This window comes from Chaetura pelagica, unplaced genomic scaffold (assembly GCF_000747805.2).
Source record: "Chaetura pelagica isolate M959 unplaced genomic scaffold, ChaPel_1.0 scaffold70, whole genome shotgun sequence".
Lineage (NCBI taxonomy): Eukaryota > Metazoa > Chordata > Aves > Apodiformes > Apodidae > Chaetura > Chaetura pelagica.
This window is the reverse complement of record NW_009952265.1, coordinates 4,864,464-4,877,607: the sequence shown is the minus strand read 5'-3', so window position 1 is coordinate 4,877,607 and position 13,144 is coordinate 4,864,464. Positions and strand designations below refer to the sequence as shown.

Sequence of the window (13,144 nt, the reverse complement as noted above, 5' to 3'; positions counted from 1 at the left end):
CCCTAAATAAGAACAGATTTTGGCTCAGCTAAAGGATTTCACTTAAGCCCTCTGTATCCTTTTTTTTTTTTTTTTTTTTTAACTGGCAGAAGCCCAATGTAACTCCATTGATTTCAGATGTATTAGCAAGGAAGGGCCTGATCCAAAGCCCACTGAAGTCAACCAAAATCTTTCTGTTGATTTAACAGGCTTTGGATTAGTCCCTAAATAAGAACAGATTTTGGCTCAGCTAAAGGATTTCACTTAAGCCCTCTGCTTGTTCAAGCATCTAGTAGGAGCTAAGAGAACACTGTGGTCCTACTGAGTAGGAGGCTGAGTTCATCCTGAACTATCCCCTTTAACAGATGTACGGGGTCAGGAGTCTCATGAAGTACAGAACCGTCAGTAAGTGGTAAATCTGAGGTGGGAGGAATTAGGAAGGAAGCTCCAAGCTGAAAAATTCCAATTTGTGCTATTTAAGTGATGTTCTATACACTTTAGGCAGGAGTGTAAAATTAGACAGGGTGTTCAGGCGAATTTCTGGATTTTACGCTCGTAAATAGTTTTAAACCTTAGCACCAAATCCTGCAACAAAATTCCGTGCATGTATTTGTCATATTCACTTCTGCTGAACTCTCTGCAGCCAGGGGCTTCCTTAAATCTAGGTATGATCAAGTCACAGCTGCATGTGGAGAGGCCCAAGGAAAGTTTAAACAAATGTAATTACTTAAACAAGTGTAGCCATAATAAGCTGGTGGGCATAATGCAAGATTATAAGGAAAAGCATGCTCTTTACTTATTTCAGAATTAAATGCCAGGGTTGTCAAAAAATTTCATGGTACAAATCACATCTTAATAGAGAATTTGCTGAATTCCCCTCTCACTTTCATGGCTGTACCACCAATCCATGTCAGTTATAGCAAATGCTCTGTTTACACAAGAAAATAGAAGATCCCAGTCCTAGCCTGTGCATGAGGAACGTATTGTGCCAAGCGCGTACAAAGGTAACCATCCGTAAAACAATCAGAGTGCTTTCCACAAGTTATGTGGCCAGCAGTGTAGGGTAAAATTCAGTGCAAGCTTGAGCATCTGGAGTTGGCAATGAACTTCAGACTCAAGGCAGGTGGGAAGTCAGTGGAGCACAGCAAAACCACTTAGTCTCGCTCTTTCCTGTGCCTGCTACCCTGTCTGTGGCTCGGAAGAGAGGCACCACAGCCATGGTGCCAACTCTGGCACCAGATCATTTCCCTGAGCTTGCACCTTATGCTGGGTTAAAGATGGCTTCACAAAGAACTCAAACACAGCCAAGCTTTGGGGCTGCCACTTCTAAGCCACCCATATGTAACAGCAGGAAGCAAAGAATCATTTACTTCCTCCAACTCTGCATGTACCTGTACACGAGGTGAATTACTCCTCAATTAATACAACCAAACAGCAGCAGTTAAATACCTTAAAGGTAACTTTGAGTTTACTGCATAAATTGATTCTTTCCAAGAAATTTGAAAGTGTTAATGTTTCAAGAAATGGACCAAACAAAAAACACTAATTTATTTTTCTCTTAAGCTCACCTCAACATTTAAAAACTACCAGAGGAAAAAAAGTTATTCAAAACTTCCCTGTGCAAGTGAAAAAAAAGATGGTGTTTGTTATTATTTGTCCTCTAAAATGTAAGGCATGATGAAATTTTGTTCAGAAATACTAGGAAGTATTAAATCTCCATAGCGGTCTTTTTGTAGATCCTACACACCTTAATGACAGTAGCTTCTACGAGAATTGTCAAAAAAATTAACAGGATTTTTGTGTGTGTGTTTCTTTTTTTAAGTAAGAGAATCATGCTTTGCTTTCATTTATTCAGATACGTTTGACCCAAACTTTACATATCTGAAAGCAGCAGTGCACCTGTTATTGATGCTTATTCCACACAAGAAGGATCAGGATCTTAAGTAGAAAATGTCTTTCTCTTCTCTCCTCTGAAAAGGAGGAATTGCTTTTAACCGATTTTCTCTCTCTTCCTTCTAACTTTTTCTGGGCAATCCACCACTGGCCCATAAACAAAAGACGGATCTTTCACAAGTACTTTAACTATGATCAAGACACCTAAATGGTGAATTTAAAATGTTATTCTAAGTTCTGTAGAAACCCAAAATCTAGCCTGGTATTCTTATTAAGACTAAAAAGCAAGAGTAAACTACAGTAAAAATAGTTACACAAAATATTAAAAATCCCTTTCCCTCCCCCCAGCAGAATAGATACACTGTATTTCATAGTTAACGAAAAACCTCTAAATATAAAACAGACTGTTCCCAATACTGCTGCTAGTTCTGATGCCCTGAGCCTTCATTCTTAGCCACTGCTGCCTGTGTACGTGCTGAAAACTCTCAGCCAGCAGAGCAGGGGGTATGCTAGATCTTCTCATGCCAGGATGAGAAAAATCAATGTCTGTGTTTAGAAGACAGCGCTACTGATGTGCAAGGTCACCACATACCATAACCCATTCTATAGCTCTAGAACACTGAAGAAGTCTTAAAGGAAAAAACTGTCAAACAAAAAAGCACAGAACAAGCAAAAAAACCCAAAACAACAAACAAACCAAACCAAACAAACAAAAAAAAAACAAACAAAATTTAAAAACAACCAAACAAAAAACCCAACTAACAAAACAAAAAAACCCCACTAACAACACATTGCAGACTCTTGTTCTTAGCCAACATTATCCTTGGATCCCTAAGACCAAAATATGACCACAGAATCAAGTTTTCCTTGGTCTACTTTTACTGTGCTTTTTCAGGGTGAGAGAGAAAAAACATACACTACACAAGAAATATACATATCTAGAGCTACAACTTTTTTTTAAACATTAGAAACATGATTTTTGCACTTCTCATCTTTATGCAAATATCAGTTAAGGACGGGTGATGTGATCCAAGCCATCTTTTATTGCTCACTTCATACGTCTTATTAATTACAAAAATATGAAGTTTAAGATCAAGGCTATTTCATTCACCTTTTTTCAACTTTGTTGAAAAAAAAAAAAGAAAAAAGAAGTGTTAAAATAAGCAACACAATTTACAAATGCAGCATATCCAGTGCTTCTTTTATGAAGTTCAGGGAAGGCAATACAAGAACACACTTGAATTTTCTACATAATCCTGCATTCCTGGAATATCAGGACAGCTCACTGACAGCAAATGACCGTTTCATAACATTTATGCAACATCTAAGTACTCTTGTGCCCATTGTACAGATGAGGAAGAATGCATAGCAGAGAGAGTACATAACTCACTTAGGTTCCTGTTGGATTCGGTTCTGCAGTTAGTTGGTCCTCCTGGATAGACACCCATATCCTTACCTCACAGCAACAAACTGCAGAGCTACAGGTAAGCCACCAAAATAGCAGATGCCTTCCCAGTGACCACAGTTGTTAACTGGATGGTGCTTGCAACTCGCAGAGTAGTTAATATGACCATCACTGTTTCTCCATATCATCCTATCCTTAAGACTATACTGCTTTCTTATAGTTTCCATAACACCAGGAAGTTGCACATCTAAGTTTCTACATGTGTTTTAATATGTACATTTTTATTCATGTAAACATTTTTAAATACTCGTTTACTTCTTCTACTGTATGCACAAGGACTTACACAAGAGACTTACACAGTAGAAACCACTGGTTAGAACAGTAAGCAAGCATTTATTTGAAAATTATATCCTAAATACGTACACACTTCTGATTTTAAAAATCCTCAGCTTATCAAGACTTGCAGGTAGACATCTTGATTTTTTTTAAGAGAACAAAAAACCTACCTGAATGGTACAGTAGTTTAAGTGAAGAAAGAAGAACGTAGAAAGAAGAAGAAATTACTCACTTCAGCCTATAAAAAAAATTCCTGTAACCTCAGCTCTAACTTTACCAACCTCATATCACTTCAAGGAATCATACAAGTGTGAGAAAAAAGAAAGTATATTTAGACATCAGACCTGGGTTTATTAGCATCCTGCAATCTGTTACTTAAATAAGAAGTAATTTTATAAATTTAAAGCAATGTTTCACAGCAATTCAAAACTAATTTGGTTTGAAAATTCAGAACTACAAACAAACATGTCAAATCACATTAAGAGCCTATGAAAGAGGTCTGTCAGATTTCCTTCACCTGTCCTACTTCCCCAGATAGAAAATCTGCTCAGAAGCTGGAGCGATCACGGTGTGGTGAGCACTCCCCTTCTCAGGCAAAGACCAGACAATAAGACAAAAGGCCCACATATTACAATGCATAGTGCCATAATGCAGTGTTTGATGCTCTAGAGGGCCTTCAACAAGTACTGTACAGCCAAAAATCAATTGAAAATCAGCATGATAACAGAGCATGAGTTGCCCTGTAATAGCCTTAAGCCCCCCAAGGCTATGAGGGTCCCTTTCATCTGCCAGGCTGCACTGAGGCTGAGGGAGCCTGGCCTCCCCTCCCCGAGCACTCTAGACCTGTCTGTGCCTTTTACCTACTGCTTTCACCTCGCACAGTAAAGAGAGCTGACAGCCTCAGTGGATCTTTTAAGCTTTCAAAAAGTGGAATTTGATTTTTCTTGGCATAGGTTTGGAGGCTTTAATTTTATTTTTTTAAAAATAAGTTTCTCCTCTAAGCAAGCCTGCTGATTTTGGACTGTAAACATCCTCAGCATGAAAAAAGATCCCTCCAATCCTTTGGCTGAATACACAGAGGTGATTTCTCTCATTTTTAACAAAGTACTACTCCAGAAGTAAAAGAGAAGGAAGTACTATTAAATTCCATGCAAATTGTTATGTATGAAACAAAGTGGGCCTACAAATATTTCACTCATATGGTAGTTTTAATTTCAATATTTTTTTAATTAGTTTCCAACGATGTCTGGTTTCTGTTGAATTTATGCTAGTACTTGGCATTCAGTGCAACCCCAAAAAGATAAGATACATATGTCCCCTATTCACAGTCTTGGCATTTTTACCTTAACTCAGGCATTGAAGTGATTGGTTTGAAAAATTACCTCGCTGATTAGCTGGGTTTTCTGATAAATATATAGCATTAATCCTTAAATTCTGAATGTGACATAAGGTACACAAATGTTCTGTCTGACTCAGTGGCAACATATCCCGGCTTAAGGAGGACATGTACCGTGATCTCTGTGAGCAAAGGAAGAGCTAATTGGGAGTTAGATTCAGTGTGATTATCAGCGTGTTTATGATAAGGGAGTACTCTTCTGAATAGCACTGTAAATTCATCCCTCACTGTGGTGTTAAACCACAGCTCAATTCCCCTCCCCCCACCCCTTTTCTGTTGTGGCTTTATTTTTTTTTTTTTTTTTTTTTTTTTTTTTTTTTTTGTTTTTGGTGGGGTTTTTTTTTTTGAAGGGGTTTTAAATTTTTTTTTTTTTTTTTTTTTTTTTGTTATTTCTTTTTGGTGTTGATGGGGTTTTTTTGTTAGAAGGGGCTTTAAACTATTTTCAGCAGATGACAGTGTCATGCTTTGATTTTCTTCCGTCTTAAAAAATAAATCACCCACATGAGCCTGATGTCAAATTTCACTTTCTAACAGGAGAAAGGCACATTTTAAGCATTTACTATAAGAACACATTTGGGTAATTTTTCCTCATGTCATTATGAACATTAGACTGACCCAATTAATATGAAATGTTTCTATGCTGCTGGAACAGACCGTGTTACAGAAAAAGCCATTTGCACAACCTGTTCATGATTATGGGCCATAAGGACACAAAGATGGCATAGACATTTGTGGACCATCTGAATTCTTACAGGAGAAGGGGAAAGAAGAAGAAGAAAAAAAATTGTTAGCTGACTGTTGCGGGTCATGTTTTTTAATCCAGAGTATTGGACATGTAACACAGCAACAAGAGCTGATCATTTTGTTTAATCACCTTTTGGATCTTTGCCAGATGGTCTCTATTGAGAGCGCTGCAAACAGAGAGAGATGAACTGCGTCTAACATGCCACTAGAGCTTTCCTGTAAATGTCTGAGAACTGAATCCAACAAGAATTTAGTCTCAGAGCAGAAAGGGATACATTTAAAAACTATGTGCATTAACTATACTTTTCCCCATAGAATCCTCACTCGGCATGAATAATTTACCCACTCTTATGCTAATGGGATCATGAAAGTATCCCTGTGTCTTTAGTGCAGCTATTCTCAGCTTTCAGTAATTACCCCACCCAGTGAAAATAACATGGCTCCTGCAGCCGAGCGGCCTGTGAGTACCTGGCAATTAGAAAGATCATGGCTGATAGAGGAGCGGTCCAGTGACGGACAGACAAGCTCTGGCAGCCTGAGGAGCAGTTTGAAAAATTAAAAGCCTTCCACTGTGAACATTTCCTTCATTGCTTACGATCAACATGGAGAGAGCAGCTCCTGCAATGGTATTTTTATTTTTTCAGGATAACACCGAAGGTTCTATTGTACTGTCCAGGCATCCTAATATTAAGAAATAGAGATATTCCTTGATCATCAACAGTTAAAATAAAGTTTGTGGGTATTTTTAAATTAGTGCCATCCTGTTAAACAAGAGGGAGATAATTAAAAAGTCAGTTAATGAGTGTCTTTTGATATCTGAGTATTCTATCAGCTACACAAAGGAAAATTCTGTAGTATTTAATTTACTAAAAAAAGTTTTTAAAACCCCATTACAAAGAACCAGGCTTTGACCTCTGTCCATAGCACTCCATGCTAGGTAGTTCACTATGTAAAAATTATCAGGCTAAAACATCTGGGAAAGCAAGCTATGAAACAGCAGGGAACGTGGCTGGTTTATTGTTTATCTTTTGTTTATGAGGCAGTATTCAAGTTTAATTACTACTCTAAATTAAACTCTAACAGGCATCAGGAGACATCCCTTCACACGACTAAGTTTAAAAAAAACAAAAAACCCAAACAGATTCCAACACTAGATCTTTCAAATAAGTTGACATGCATAGGAAGAAATTAGTCAGTCTATAACAACACAGGAAGACATTTAAGCACTTGCTACTCTATCTTTTGAATGTGTTGCATTATGAAACCATTAATATTGTAACAAACATACAATTATAATTTAGCAAATGGGATGTTATCTAACATTTGGAGGCAAATTGGGTTAAGCTGAGTAGCATCTGAGATGGAAAGAATGGCCCAAGGGGGAATCCTACTTTTCTCATTTGCAAGTACAAATACATAAATATATATAAACAAACATGCACACACACATATATAAAAACATCCAGAAACATGAAGTCAGAGACAAACATATCAACAGAAGCAACCTCTTAATAAAATTGTTTAGTTATTTTCTTTGAACAAGGAAAGGGAGGAAGGAGTTCACTATGTTTACCATAACAGTAAGTGACCAGTTTTAGGTGAACTTAGCTGTAGGAAAAAATAAAAGTTGAAAGCAACTAGCAAAAGATTATTCCAGATGGCATCTGTCATATTGTATTTAGGGTTATTTTAAAGAGATTACTGCCACTATGAAAACATTCCATTGACAGAGTTTTCTGGACTACATTTGAAACTCCCGTATCTAAAGTGTGTTGCATTGAAGTAAATGTTTTCTAAGGCATATATAGATTTTTAATCTATATCTAAATATAAAAACCTACGAGGATACAAAGCTAAGAGTGAGGTGAGAATCTTAAATACAAGTGTAATAGTTAAATCCTCCCTCATCCTCCCTCCCCCCACTCTAAACATTAATTGAAGAAAAGGTGAGGAATCTGCAGTTGCCACCAGCCTGATTATTAGAAAATGTACAGTGGAGATTCACTACGAAATGTTAATGTTACTTATTGAATAGTGTGTAGGGACATAAATGTCCCCTGACTCCAGCAATCAAACAAAAAACACAAAAAGATGTGTTTGTTCACATAATAGACAGAAACAAAAGAAAGGATGGGAGGATACTAAAATGTGACTATATTTAGCTAAGCTGGTTCTGGCATCATTATGGTTAATGTGCATGTGGTGTGCAGTGTGAGCTCAGCAGTTACTGGGCCAACTGTCTCAGTATTTCTGGGAATTCTGCCTATTCACAGTGCAGGGATTGTTCAATTGCTGCAAAATGTACAAAATGAATTTTACAAAAATGAATTGTAAGGAAGGCCCCATTACAACGATTTTACAGCGAAGATGTCAACATCAATTTTTCTTTCATGCATAGCTAATGATTAAAACAGCATATTCCATTTGCCTAAGACAATTTATTTCATATTGGCACATCAAAATATTGAAATACAAAGTTATCTTTACCCTTATTATTCATTGCTTCTGAACCCACACCATTGTGCAAAGCATGAGATAATAAAGCAAACTTGGCAAGAAATACTTAAAACAAAGGCTCATCAATATTCCCCAATTTGTCAACATCTCAATTACAGCAATGGAAAAAATGTAAATTTCATGTGCTTTGAACACTAAGGGGTCTATTCTTCTGTCAGTCCACATGCGTAACTCCCATCACCATTAATGGGAATTACTCATACATATCAACACAAGGACGGGCCCCTCAAACTTGAAAGGAAAAGATGAATTAATAAGGGCTACTCTCTTCCTGTATCTTCCTCAGCTGAAAAAAGTCATTGTTCTTTAAGAGTTTTTCATACTTCATACAGTTCACCTTTATGAGAGCTGTGGCTTCTGAAATAATGCATCTCCAGTGAAGCATTATTTATTAGCAAGTTTGATTTTTCACAGTCTGGATGTTCGAGCCTTTCTATTAGGAATTTCCTTTCTTACAAAAGACATCTCTCTTCCAATAAAACCATACCCATAGCTTTATAGGTAAAAATAAAGAGGAATAAAAATATTTTCTGAATCCTTATGATGAATATGCATACTAGCCTCAGTAGGCTTACCTATACATACAGCACTAGGAAAGAGAAGTTTCATCATTAACTTTTGAATACTAAACTTCCAAAGACTTTGCATTAATGTGTTTGGGTTTTTTGGTGTTTTTTTGTGGTTTTGTTTTTCTGCCTATTGGAGTTTGGTTCAAAGCTTTATGTACTTTCATTAGGGTTTTAATACTAGGACAGGCCTTTGAGCATTGTCAGCTAGTTTTGTAAACAAATTTAATTTTTATAACATAGTTATTACAAGATGGTATATATAGAATAAGAAAATGCATCAACCCAGAGACATAACCTGGGATGAACAGAATTTCAGCTAATATCTTAGTTGATTGGGACCCAAGCCAGATGATGAGTCTTTGCCACAGACAGCTATTGCAGACAAAATTGCCGGACAAGCTGTCGTAAGTGTTTCAAAACTACTTTAAGATATGATCCCAGAGAAAAGCCCCAGATATTATTTATAAAGGGGCATGTATCTTCATTCAGCACAAGTAGTTTCACCAAAAACACCCCCACCAAACAAAAAAACACACACCAATGAACTACTCACATGAGTAAAGCAAAGTGAATGCGATGCCTATTAATTATTTTTACTGCACTAAAACCTAGAAGGTTCTTGTCTCTGGATTCTCACTTGTAGTCAAGTATCACCCCAGGCCTAATCCCCAAAAGATGCTGAACTTCATGAAAGTTCCCAAAAAAAAACAGCCTCTATCTGACTTGGCTGGATCAGGCCCTTTGAGTGACTGAACTAAGAATATGGCAAATCAGCTATAAGATCTTGGTATCATAAAATATGAAATTGAAACAATTCCCTGGTGCTTTCCTGGAGACCACATGTTTTTAAACCTTAAAAAGATTTATTTTCCACTTTTCATGCATAATCTGCCATATTCATTTTTTGAAATATCCCATAAAGAAATTAAGTAGGAATTAAAGTCTGGGAGCGTCATATCCATCACTGCGGTACAAATGGAGGTTGAATTCTAGAAGTCATTTAGCCTTGTACGTAAAGGCAGTGGCTGTTTTCATTTTGTTTTACAAAGAATAAGGAAAGCATAATACCCCAGAAGACTTTCATATATGTTTTTTTTTTTCCCCCTCCAAAGAAAAGGGTGGATTATAAAGCTACACACACCTTTTAATCTTCCGATTAGAGTTTTTACACATATATAGCCTGGCAAAAACCCCAGGGTCTTCTCTCCCCCTTCCCCTTCTCTCAGCCCTTTTCCTGCCATCTCCCTTGCTATAACTCAGCTAACCCAACAGAACCAGTCAGTTTTAAATTTCAGTTAGGACCCCAGTGACCTGTTAATGAATCTACAGAGAGGAGAAAAACTCACAGTGTTGAGTTATGCCTGGTGTTGCTAGCTGACTTGGAGTCAGAAATGCTTGAAGCGTTAACGTAATTGCAAGAATGTGAAAAATGAAGCGTTGGGCTCCTGAGCAAAGTGAAAGGTCAAAGCAAGTCCTACACAAAACAAGTCTCTGGAAGATGGCCTCATTAGACCATTAAATCAGCTTCTTCTTTTTCTCCTTTGTAAGATGTTTAGAGTGTCTTATTTTTATTATTGGATATGTTTAACTCTTTCTATTTCCAGGGCAGGGGAAAAGTTGATCAGACCTACTACACAACGACTAATCTCTAAAAAAGTATTACACAGCATTGATATGCATTTGTGGGTCTGAATTTGGATAAAGTCAATAAATGATTGGTAGATTATAGGTCACTAGTACTTTGGTTTGCTAGATGATCAATATGTTGTATAGCTCAGTTTTCTGTTGAACAAGTGAGGTGACACGTTAAGAACAACATAGACACTCACCACTAATAAAATTAGCATAATCTTTCAACGTTTACTGCCTGAAAGCCCTTTTGTTAACTCTTTCAATGCCAACATGTTTTTAATAATACCAAACTTTTCCTGGGTTAACCCCTCTGATGCCAAAGGGCAATCATGCTGTGTTGTGGAGAGACTCCATAAACAGACAAAATGGCTACACCTTCTTTGATTCTAACTTTAAGCATTATGGGTTGATCCTTCTGTGTAATAAATAGATCTACCTCATGCAGAGAAAGTCTGAAAAAATAATATTGTCACTCACCCAACTCCTTTCCATCTCCCTTGCCATTAAAAAAATAATAATAATTAAAAAATTCACAAGACACACATCATAGACAAAAGGCAAATTTACAGGCAAAAGCAGAGACCCCTGGGAAGAGAGCTACCAAGAGCCAGGAGAGACTGACTCTACTTTGAATCAACCTCTGCTGCCACCAGACATCAGTGGAGGAGACCATACATTGCTAATGTAACCCAAGACTCATTTGAGTTCCCATTCCCAAGAAATCCTTCAAGGCAAGCAGAGTACTTGAAGCCAAAATTGTGGACAGTCTTGACAAAACTGCAGGGAAACCACGTTCACCCAGATAAGTAACTGCACCAGCTCTAGAAGGCATCTACCCATCTTGGCATTGTCTGGGACCAGCTCACTGCCAGTTCACAAGTTATAAAGTAAACCCAGCCTCCCTCAAGGGAACATAAGGAAAATTCAATACACGCCTCCCTCTCTTTAGTCTTTCCCAGGGTTGAGAGGGGGAGAGCAATCCAAAGCTGTCTCCAATGGGAATTTTTCCAGTGCTGTAGGATCATACATCTTTCAGCTGCCAGCAGCTGAGTGGAATGCTGATTTGCCACTGGACGACTGCTTCCCTTTAAAAGGCCCAACAGAGCACAAAGGGAAGCGCAGTACCCATGTTTTACCCTCTTACCACCACGCAGCACTAGTGGCTGATTTGACCATTCATCAGTTGTTCCCCTTCTGCAGAAATGAGTGAAACGTGTTTGTTCAAATCATTTATATTACCAGAAACCTCAGTCTCTAATGGGATGTTGGTGTAGTTATCATCAACCATTTATTCTTATGCTTAGCAATATTTCTTGAGCACCCTGAGCTACATGACAGCGGGTGGGAGACTAGTGAAATGTAGGATTCCTGGATGTTGATACAAGGGATTTCGTTACATCAAGTATGGTTCGATTGGTAAAGGACTGCTGGGTCAGAGTGGAGATACATGTGTGAGGAAATTTCTTACCTAGGAGTGGAATGAACACACAGTGGCAAATGTCTGCTACACCAAGCATCTCAGCCACATAATACAATGTAAACACTTGATCAACTGTAAAGTCTATGGCCTGCTAATAGACCTAACACTGATTTGCTGCTCAGCAGTCAAGTTTCCCTTCCATTAGTTGCTGAAGCTGTAACAGTTCTTTAGGCCTTGTATAGTTCCAAGCCAACCACACAGGAAAAAAATCCTGTGTGACTCATGTCAGAGCTGGATCACACCCTGGTGCCATGGCTGCTTTCTATCAGCAATATGATTACAAATGTATAAACAATTCCTACAAAGAGGAGACAAACCCAAACCATTCTACCAGAAACAAACTTTGCAAGTTCCTCAAATTGCGACGCATATGACACCAGATCGAGAGACAGACGAGGGGATCTATCTCTGTGCCAAGCAGTGGGCCACGTGAGAGACATGAAATCACATCGGCTCTGCCGCCTGAGCATGGCAAGTATCACGGCAGGAAGTGGCCCGCAGTGCGGGGCTAGTCACAGCAGCCCCAAAGGCTGCTCCCCTCTCCAGTTGCAGGATCCTGTACAGCTACTTGGACTGCAGACCTGTCAGGTGGCTCTGTTTGGTATGTGTAATCCCCCACTTGAGGAAAAAGCCCCTTCCTGCCGTGATACTTGCCATGCTCAGGCGGCAGGTGCATGAGATGGAGGGAGCATGTCCTAAGACCCTGTAAGTGCAATGTCTCTCTCACTACCTGAGGCTTGCCATGTTCACAAAGAAAAGCAAGAACAGAGTCCACATTAACTTTGGTGGTAAAACAAACAAATAAATAAATAAATTCTGAGTAAAAATCCAAGACTGACAGAAGACCTCCTTTATCAAAGTTTTTAGCACTGGAGGCTTGAACCTCAGACTTATACTTTCTGGAGTCACTTACACGTTTAATGAGCAAGTGTAAAACACTATCATATCAAAATGACAGCCTTTGACACTCACTCAGCATGGATGCAGATGACCACACACAAGATGCAACGCAGGAGGAAATAAAACAAAAAATCCTGAAATAATAATCAAACCTCCTGAACCCTGGAGAAAACTTCACTGTGTAAATCAAGCAGAGGTTCTGTAGTTCAGGTACATCTCTATTTACCATTCTGAATTCAGATTTTCAGAGGTAGAAACAAGTCTGTACATGCAAACATTGCAAGAAACACTCT

The 13,144-nt window shown here is 38.2% G+C and overlaps 1 protein-coding gene across 1 annotated transcript in view; it reads right to left on the bottom strand.

Moving 5' to 3' along the window:
* MEIS2 (Meis homeobox 2) overlaps nt 1-13,144 on the bottom strand; it is a 176,090-nt gene that overhangs the window by 146,351 nt on the left and 16,595 nt on the right. The window lies entirely within an intron of this gene.